Genomic DNA, 10,752 nt, shown 5'->3' on the forward strand with positions numbered 1-10,752 from the left:
TACCTTCATATTCTATCCTTCAAGCTTTTTAACTTTTCTTTTTGTATTTATTTTATTATTTTTAAAAATGTTTCCATCTTCTTGTCTGTGCTTTATTTCTAGGTCACTATGTATCTCTTCAGCTGTGACTAATCTGTTTTGTGGTCACTGAGGTTTTAATTTCAATATTAGATTTTTTTTGTCTTCATGTCTAGAAGTTCCATTTGATTCTTCTTGTTTTGGTATACTTTATATTTCTAGTTCCTTACTGATTTTCAAGGGTTCCTCTATTTCTTTTAACATATTAAACATAATTATAAATTATGTGCCTGATAATTCTAAGATCTGAAATATTTCATATTGTTTTAGCCTCTTTTGTTTTGGCTTACTCTCAATGATGGCACCTTGTTTTCCTCTGTGTTGAGGAAGTATGAATTTGGGCTTCAAATTTAAGTAAAATTTAAATTAAGCAAAATCAAGTAAAATGAATTTTAATACTCTAAAAATTTCATTTAGTAAATAAATACCTGTCTGTTCAAGTCTCCATGTGTGAATCCCTCCATCTATTTATCTATGTTTCTTTGTGTAGATGTGCTTAGAGAGTTGTCTGAAATGAAATCTATCTAACAATAACAAGGTTTACTCCTTGGAAGTGATAGCTAATGAGTTTTATTCTTTGACCTTTGTTCTACTTGACCTTGATCTATTTTATAGTGCTTAATTTTATTTTGTAATAAAATTAATACCAACCAGAAAGTCCTTACTTTAAAAGCTATTCTTTTTAAATTAATTAGTTAATTAATTTGACAGAGAGAACGACAGGCAGAGGGAGAGGGAGATGTAGGCTCTCCGCTGAGCAGGGAGCTGGACGTGGGGTTCCATCTCAGGACCTTGGGATCCTGACCTGAGCTGAAGGCAGCTGCTTAATTGACTGAGCCACCCAGGCACCCCAAGAAAGTCCTTACTTTGAAAACAAACCAATAGGTGAAGAGTTTGCTGTCATATATTAAACATCTTCCCTCAGGAGTCTGACAAGCACCTTACCTGGTCTCCCTTTGGCTTCTGTCCTGAACTGGATTCCTGCCTCTCTGTAATGTCAGATTGCTTTTAATCCAGTATCTCCAGCTCCACTACTTTTTGACAGACTTGTACCAACTCCACCTGCTTGGTTTTCACATCTTGCCAGGGCCTGCTGTCCAGCAGCTCACTCTTGTCACATTCTTGGTGCTGACTACTGTCTTGGCATGGTGCCAGGTTCCTCTGGTCAGCCCCTCCAGATGCTGCGTTCTGCTGGCTCTGCTGACCATGGTTTGCCAGCACCTTGCGCTGGACCAGGGCTTCCCTTGGGGCAAAGCCTCTTGTAGGTGCCAGCTTTGTCTCTGTAAATCACTCCCTCCCACTATTCCTTCCCTCCTTCTTTCTCATTCCCTTTTTCTCTTTTTCACCTCTCCTCACTGCTTCCTTCCTTGTCCTATCCTTCTCTCTCTTCTACCCTACATTTTCCCTTCCTCTCCCCTTCCATTCCCTTTCCCCTTTCCCCTTCTTCCCTTCAGCCTTCCTTTTCTTTCCTCCTTTTGTCCTTCTTTTCTTTTTCTTTTCCTATTTAATTCTCCCCCATCTCCACTCATTTTTTAAAAAATCTATATAATGATTTGTGAGGAGGATTACATGGAATTACAAAATGTAAATCACTGAACTTACTATTGGTTACATAGTAGACGCTATCTCTATTGAAGCCATGATAATTATTATGTATTTATTGAATCACACATTCATTCCATTAACATTAATCAAGCTATTTGTCAATAGCTTTAATTAATTAATCAAGCTGTTCTTTCTCATGCATCAGGCTCAGTGCTAGGCATTCATGCTTATATTGAAGATTCAGACACGATTTCTGCCCTGCCCTGTAGGAGCTCACAGACAAGTAGGGGGCATAACAAGGGAATGGACAAATGCTATATAGTTAGCAGGCCACCTGTGTCCCTGTCTGCAATGCATGCATCACCTCGTCTACAGAGACCATGGTTTGCCAGCTCTGGGGCAGCATTTGCTCCGGGGCAGCAAAAGAACCACTGCACAGCTTGTTAATGTCTCCCACTGAAGGATTTGTTTCCCGAGCTGAGAGGGAAATAGCACCAACAGAGTGCTACAGCCAAACAAGACAGAGTCTAACGCCTTAACTAAATGGATCCTTTTGGTCTGCTCAGAACTATACATCACCCAGCTCAGTCTCTAAGCTTGGGACACCCCTGAGGCAGAGTTTGAGAAATCTGTATTTGTGCTAGTTTTCTAAAACTAAGGCATTCGACTGGAAATGAGGTGGGGCCTTCGTGCTTTCACGGGGCAAGCCAGGTCTCTGTAAATCGAGATTTCTTTTCAAAAAGAATCATCATACATTCTGCGGTTTTTGTTAAGAGCCAGATTTGGGACTCCAGCACATCTTGCCTCAAAAGTTTTGCCTTTGGAAAATAAGATGTCTCAAGATATTCAAAGGACAAGCACTCCAACAGCCTTTAAAACTTAATCGTGTGTGAAATGTACTACTTCCACCTGTAGTGGCCATTTGGCCTTTGTGGCAGGCCTCCTGCCAAACCCCTTCCTGTCAGCTGTCCTGAGGCAGCTCAGCCCAGCCTGGGGCTGCAGTGCCTCCCAGGAAGCCCCACAGGGGCAGGATCTTCTCAGTCTGAACACCGTCTGTGCAAGTCTTTATTCCTTCTGTCCTTTCTGTCCCTCCTTTCCCCAAGCGGAGTCCTGGATGCTCTGGAGTCCTCAAGCCAGCCTGAGTGCACTAAACTTTTCGTACTAAACCTGCCAGAAAAGTTGATCTGTTACCTGTCCTGACCCCTGAGACTCCTGCTGTCTCCTAGAGACCTGTGGTCCATCCGGGTGTTGTACTGTACTGAAGCTTTCCTGGTTGCAAAGCGAATGACGATCCTTACCAGGTAACACACAGGCTGAGTCAGCAACAGGGAACGTCTTCAAAAACTTTTTAGTGATGAGTCGACGGAGCAATTTCTGGTACCACAGTGGGCCAATGAGGGAGATGCATAAGGCCCTGTGGGATTTGCTTTACCACTTAAATCACCTCTACTTCGTGACTGCTTTCTTTGTCTATAAAAGACACTGGCCTTTGCTGTAAAGTCTCCACAGAACAGGTTTCAGGTAAGGGAAGGACCAGCCCAGGCCTGGAAGGAAGAATGAGAGTCTGACCCTTTGGTCAGCTTCATTTTGATATATTGGGGTGGGGGGTGTTTCAAAAATAATACACGCTTATTTTAGGTAATTAGAAAAGTCCAGAATATGCAAGGTGAAAAATACAAGTCATTCATAATCCCACAGTCTAGTTACAACCACACTGCGATTTGCTACAAATGGTAATTTGGTACATGTCATATATACCATTGGTACATGCCATTTGGTATATGTCATAGACGGTAGGTTGGTAGGTAGACACACAAGCCACAACATCACTACATTTGGCTCTGCCAAGGCAATGGAGTCCTTGACTCTCCAGAAGAGTGGGTTTTGAGGTGTCGATCTCACACTAGCAGCATAGGCATGATTTGGGAAATTCTTGGTAATATAAATTTTCAGGCCCTACCTCAGACCTCCTGGGAGTTATAGACTCTGGAGGTAGGCCCAGAGATGTCGCATTTAATCAGCCTCCCAGGCGATTTTAATGTATGCTGAAGTCTGAAAACAACTGCTCTATAACTCACCTGACCCTCTGAACCACTGCCCCACTCTGACCCCTTCCCCACCTGCTATATGGGATCACTGGAAAAGATTCTCAGTTTAGCTCATTGGAGTTTAAACTTAATCCAAGCCAATACTTTATACAGTCCATGTAGGTTTAACTTTGTCTTCTTGGAACAATTGCTCAGACTTCTGGATTTTTTCTCTGTCAACCTTATCCAACTCCTCTCAAGACAGTATCTGAGAATACAGGCTCTGCATGTCCATGTCCGCAGGTCTAGAGGGACACCTGGTCTTGTGCTGATGTACCCCTGGGTGCCGAGTGCTTGTACTGAGAGACAGCTAGCCTGATCTCACCTTTGGACATTCTGCAGGCATTTGCCCCTGACATTTGTGACTGCTGACACATTTGTGACAATCCTATTCTTTCTCAGATTGTCCAGGGGCCAGGGCCTCCCTCCGCTATCTAGGTCTTTCCATAGCTCCCATAGTTACTGTAGAACCCAGAGTTTCTGCCACATCCTCTATTTACTTTTGTCTGGCTTGGTTCCCTCATGCTGTCACCTGTCTGTGTCCTAACTTGGGGGTCCATACCCTGAGGGGATGCTTGCTAGAGTCAGGAGTATCTCTGTCTTGTTGGTCACGTGCCTTGAGCTTGCCTTGCACAGTGGTCTCTGCCCTGAATACCCAGAGCAGACTAGGGAAGGTTCTGTCTGCCCGTGGTCTGTCCAGCTCTGGAGGCATAGCTTCTTCTCCCTGAAATCTCCCATTTCTCTTCCCTGTAATCCCTTATGCAAAGCCACTGATGTGCTGAATGACCCTCTTTTCCCAGTTTCTAGCTTTCAAGCTCATCTCAGGTATAAATGCCTATTTTGAATGTCAAAAGCTAAAGAGTAATTCTTTCTCTTGGCATCTGTAATCATGCCTGGCCCTGAGGCAGATGGATGTAGGAAGGCAAAATAGAAAAACACAACAATATGTTTCCAAATCTTACCCTCTTTTCATAATCAAATATATACACAACGTTCACATAATTTGGATTCTGCTGCACGTACTTTGTGATGGGTCTGTTTTTTTTTGTCACTTATCCATATGCCATGAACACTGTTTCCATGTCATTAAATACTTTTCTACAACATGACTTTTAATGGCTCTGAGGAATTCAATTAAATGTGTGGTGGAAGGAAAATACATTGCTATTTTCAAAGCTATTGGCAGTTTGTCTTGGTTTCTCTGGGGCGTGGAAGCACAATTTATTTAAGGGAGAAATTATTATTTTGTTTTAATTGGGATAAAAGAAACACTTTCATGAGCCTTTTGATTAAACGAAAGCAAGAAGTAACACCTTCACCGAAGCCAAAGTTTTAGACGAAGAAGGAGATAAATGGTGAAAACGTTGTCTCCTTGAGTTGCTCTGATGGTTGTAGAGTTTTGGCTTTCTTTGGGAGTCTGGAATCAGGGTTGCAGCCTAGGATGTAGGAAACAGAGGAGGACTTGGACACCAGTAAAATGAACTGCAACGGAGGGAAGTGGGCCCAGAGAACAGAGTGGTGAAATGGTCAGCAAGGAGTTCATTGCCCTGAAGCACAAAAGATGGTTTAGGAATATTGACGTCTGACTTTGACATTTAAGTTTAATTTTTCTGTCTTGTCTTCTTTTATCATAAATATCAAGCAAAGACTACTGCACACACAGTTGCACACCCCACTGATGCCTTGAGAAATTAAGGAAGGAGGGTGTTTTCATGCTTGCAGCAAAAGTGGAAGGAGGGCAGAAATACGATCAAAAGACATTAGACATTGAGAGCCGCCAGAGTCAAGGTTGTCAGCTCCCTCCGGCCACTGCGGCTACTCCCACAAATTATTAGAAACATCCAGGAATCCCTGTGTCACAAAGAATGAGAAGTCCAGTTATTTTATTTGAGTATTAAACAACCGGGTGACCACACAAAGCTAGAAAGACTGGAACACCTTAAGCATAAGTGTATATTAATTTGATTAAACATCCATTGTTTGGGGTATTTTTTCCCATTTTCTGCTGTCATTCATAACACTGGTATAAGCAGCCTTACAGATAAAATTTGGGTATATTAGTCATTGTGTCCCCGGGGCAAATTCTCTGAAGTGGGATTGCCCGGGTGATGGAATGCCCATTTCAAAGGCTTGTGATGTAGAACAAAATTTGTTTTCAGTCTTTGAATTTCCCAGAAGAACCTGTAGGATCACAAATCTATCAGAATCACTACTTTGCTTGTCATGTGTGAACCAGACAGAGGATTCCAATCATTTGGAGGAACACCTACATCCTGATTTCAATGGTTGAGTCAGATCTCTCTCTCTTTCTGAGACTTGCCTCATTTCAAAAAAAAGGTGATTCAGTATCAACCTCCTAGGTTTGATTTCATGGAAATTATATTTAGAAAGTTCACAGAATTTTACAGATACTAAGACTCCATAAATATTAAGAATACTGAATTATCTGCCTTTTTTGTTCATAGTGAGAGAGACTTAAAGATTTCACTGTTTTCATCTTCACAACTCCAGAAAGGCAAGAAAAATAAGCCATGTGGAACCTGTGTGCTCTGGTGTCCTCTGCCAGCCGTTAGCCCGAGTAATTTGATTCAAGGATATTTATGACCTAGTTTCTGAATCACTGCCATCCAGGCAGTGCTGTTTCTTATGTTCTCTTGCTGAGAAACCAACAGACAAGAAGAAATGGTGTGTGTTCTGTCAAGGGGTGGGTAGGCTTCTCTGGAAATTCTGGAAAAGGTCCGCCATGTCAACACCCATCTGTTTTCCTAGGATTCCTCACTGGGCTGGAGCCTTGAGGAGGGTTCTTCTTGTCCTCATCAGTGATTCTTCTCTCAGACCCTCACTGGCAATAATTAGATCTCATCTGGCAGAGAGCATGGACCCTGCCTTTCTCTGAAATGCCTTTCTTTCATTAAGAATGGGGACATGTCAGTATGGCAAGCTGGCACCAGAGGGGAGGGAAGTGTTTGCACCCGAGCTCGTGCTCCTTGACACCTATGAGGTCGAATCCCAGACATAGACAAAAGTTCTCAAGGACCACATGTACAGAGCAAATTGGTGGGAGAAATCCATGATGATCCTGTCTCTCTAGCCAACCCCCACCCCCAACATTATTGTGGAGGCTTTTTTTTTTTCCCCAGCATAACAGTCATCATTGTTTTTTCACCACACCCAGTGCTCCATGCAATCCGTGCCCTCTATAATACCATCACCTGGTTCCCGCAACCTCCCACCCCACACCCCTTCAAAACCCTCAGATTGTTTTTCAGAGTCCATAGTTCTCATGGTTCACCTCCCCTTCCAATTTCCCACAACTCCCTTCTCCTCTCTAACTCCCCATGTCCTCCATGCTATTTGTTATGCTCCACAAATAAGTGAAACCATATGATAATTGACTCTCTCTGCTTGACTTATTTCACTCAGCATAATCTCTTCCAGTCCCATCCATGTTGCTACAAAAGTTGGGTATTCATCCTTTCTGATGGAGGCATAATACTCCATAGTGTATATGGACCACATCTTTTTATCCATTCGTCCGTTGAAGGACATCTTGGTTCTTTCCACAGTTTGGCGACTGTGGCCATTGCTGCTATAAATATTGGGGTACAGATGGCCCTTCTTTTCACTACGTCTGTATCTTTGGGGTAAATACCCAGTAGTGCAATTGCAGGGTCATAGGAAAGTTCTATTTTTAATTTCTTGAGGAATCTCCACACTGTTCTCCAAAGAGGTTGCACCAGTTTGCATTCCCACCAACAGTGAAAGAGGGTTCCCCTTTCTCCACATCCCCTCCAACACATGTTGTTTCCTGTCTTGCTAATTTTGGCCATTCTAACTGGTGTAAGGTGGTATCTCAATGTGGTTTTAATTTGAATCTCCCTGAGGGCTAGTGATGATGAACATTTTTTCATGTGTCTGATAGCCATTTGTATGTCTTCATTGGAGAAGTGTCTGTTCATATCTTCTGCCCATTTTTTGATATGATTATCTGTTTTGTGTGTGTTGAGTTTGAGGAGTTCTTTATAGATCCTAGAGATCAACCTTTTGTCTGTACTGTCATTTGCAAATATCTTCTCCCATTCCGTGGGTTGCCTCTTTGTTTTCTTGACTGTTTCCTTTACTGTGCAGAAGCTTTTGATTTTGATGAAGTCCCAAAAGTTTATTTTCGCTTTTGTTCCCTTTGCCTTTGGAGACATATCTTGAAGGAAGTTGCTGTGGCTGATATCGAAGAGATTACTGCCTATGTTCTCCTCTAGGATTCTGATGGATTCCTGTATCACGTTGAGGTCTTTTATCCATTTTGAGTCTATCTGTGTGTACGGTGTAAGAGAATGGTCGAGTTTCATTCTTTTACATATAGCTGTCCAGTTTTCCCAGCACCATTTATTGAAGAGACTGTCTTTTTTCCACTGAATATTTTTTCCTGTTTTGTCGAAGATTATTTGACCATAGAACTGAGGGTCCATATCTGGGCTCTCTACTCTGTTCCACTGGTCTATGTGTCTGTTTTTATGCCAGTACCATGCTGTCTTGGTGATCACAGCTTTGTAGGTAAGCTTGAAATCAGGTAATGTGACACCCCCAGTTTTATTTTTGTTTTTCAGCATTTCCTTAGGGATTCAGGATCTCTTCTGCTTCCATACAAATTTTTGGATTATTTGCTCCAGCTCTTTGAAAAATACCAGTGGAATTTTGATCGGATTGGCATTAAAAGTATAGCTTGCTCTAGACAGTATAGACATTTTAACAATGTTTATTCTTCTGATCCAAGAGCATGGAATGGTCTTCCACCTTTTTGCGTCTTCTTCAATTTCTTTCATGAGTATTCTGTAGTTCCTCGAGTACAGATCCTTTACCTCTTTAGTTAGGTTTATTCCCAGGTATCTTATGGTTCTTGGTGCTATAGTAAATGGAATCGATTCTCTAATTTCCCTTTCTGTATTTTCATTGTTAGTGTATAAGAAAGCCACTGATTTCTGCACATTGACTTTGTATCCTGCCACGTTGCTGAATTGCTGTTTGAGTTCTAGAAGTTTGGGGGTGGAGTCTTTTGGGTTTTCCATATAAAGAATCATGTGATCTGTGAATAGAGAGAGTTTGACTTCTTCATTGCCAGTTTGGATATCTTTTATTTCTCTTTGTTGTCTAATTGCTGTTGCTAGGGCTTCTAATACTATGTTGAACAAGAGTGGTGAGAGTGGGCATCCTTGTCGTGTTTCTGATCTCAATGGGAAGGCTGCAAGCCTTTTCCCATTGAGGATGATATTTTCCGTGGGTCTTTCATAGATAGATTTGATGAAGTTCAGGAATGTTCCCTCTATCCCTATACTTTGAAGCGTTTTAATCAGGAATGGATGCTGGATTTTGTCAAATGATTTTTCTGCATCAATTGAGAGGACCATGTGGTTCTTCTCTCTTTTCTTATTAATTTGTTGTATCACATGATTGATTTGTGAATGTCGAACCATCCTTGTAGCCCAGGGATGAATCCCACCTGGTCATGGTGGATAATCTTAATGTGCTGTTGGATCCTGTTTGCTAGGATCTTGTTGAGAATCTTAGCATCCATATTCATCAGTGATATTGGTCTGAAATTCTCCTTTTTGGTAGGGTCTTTGCCTGGTTTGGCGATCAGGGTAATGCTGGCTTCATTGAAAGAGTCTGGAAGTTTTCCTTCTGCTTCAATTTTTTGAAACAGCTTCAGGAGAAGAGGTGTTATTTCTTCTTTGACAGTTTGGTAGAATTCCCCAGGGAATCCGTCAGGTTCTGGGTTCTTGTTTTTTGGGAAGTTTTTGATCACTGCTTCAATCTTGTTACTAGATATCAGTCTATTCAGGTTGTCAATTTCTTCCTGGTTCAATTTTGGGAATTTATAGTTTTCCAGGAATGCATCCATTCCATCTAGGTTGCTTAGCTTATTGGCATATAAATGTTGATAATAACTTCTGATGATTGTTTCTACTTCCTTGGTGTTAGTTGTGATCTCTCCCTTTTCAGTCATAATTTTGTTAATTTGGGCTTTCTCTCTTTTCTTTTGGATTAGTGTAGATAATGGTTTATCTATCTTATTGATTCTTTCAAAAAACCAGCTTCTAGTTTCATTGATACGTTCTACTGTATCTCTGGTTTCTACCTCATTGATCTTAGCTCTAATCTTGATGATTTCCCTTCTTATGTGTGGTGTTGGTTTGATTTGTTGTTGATTCTCCAGTTCTTTAAGGTATAGAGACAGCTGCTGTGTCTGGATTTTTCAATTTTTTTGAGGGAGGCTTGGATGGCTATGTATTTCCCCCTTAGGACCACCTTTATTGTATCCCATAGATTTTGGACCGAAGTGTCTTCATTCTCATTGGTTTCCATGAATTGTTTCAGTTCTTCTTTCATCTCCTTGTTGATCCAAGCATTCTTAAGCAAGGTGGCCTTTAGCTTCCAGGTGTTTGAGTTCCTTTGGAACTTTTCCTTGTGATTGAGCTCCAGTTCCAAAGCATTGTGATCTGAGAATATGCAGGGAATAATCTCAGTCTTTTGGTATTGGTTGAGTCCTGATTTGTGACCCAGTATGTAGTCTATTCTTGAGAAGGTTCCATGTGCACTTGAGAAGAATGTGTATTCTGTTGTTTAGGGTGGAATGTTCTGTATATATCTATGAGGTCCATCTGGTCCAATGTGTCATTCAATGCTCTTGTTTCTTTATTGATTTTCTGCTTTGATGATCTGTCTATTTCTGAGAGAGGTGTGTTAAGATCTCCTACTATTAATGTATTCATATCAATATGATTCTTTATCTTGATTAACAGTTTTCTTATGTAATTGGCTGCTCCCATATTAGGGGCATAGATATTTACAATTGTTAGATCATGTTGATGGATAGTCCCTTTAAGAATGATGTAGTGTCCTTCTGTATCTCTGACTACAGTCTTTAGTTTAAAATCTAATTTATCTGATATGAGAATTGCTACCCTGGCCTTCTTTTGAGGCCCATTGGCATGAATGATGCTTCTCCATCCCTTCACTTTCAGTCTGGGTGTATCTTTAGGTTCAA

This window comes from Mustela nigripes, chromosome 3 (assembly GCF_022355385.1).
Source record: "Mustela nigripes isolate SB6536 chromosome 3, MUSNIG.SB6536, whole genome shotgun sequence".
Classification (NCBI taxonomy): Eukaryota; Metazoa; Chordata; class Mammalia; order Carnivora; family Mustelidae; genus Mustela; species Mustela nigripes.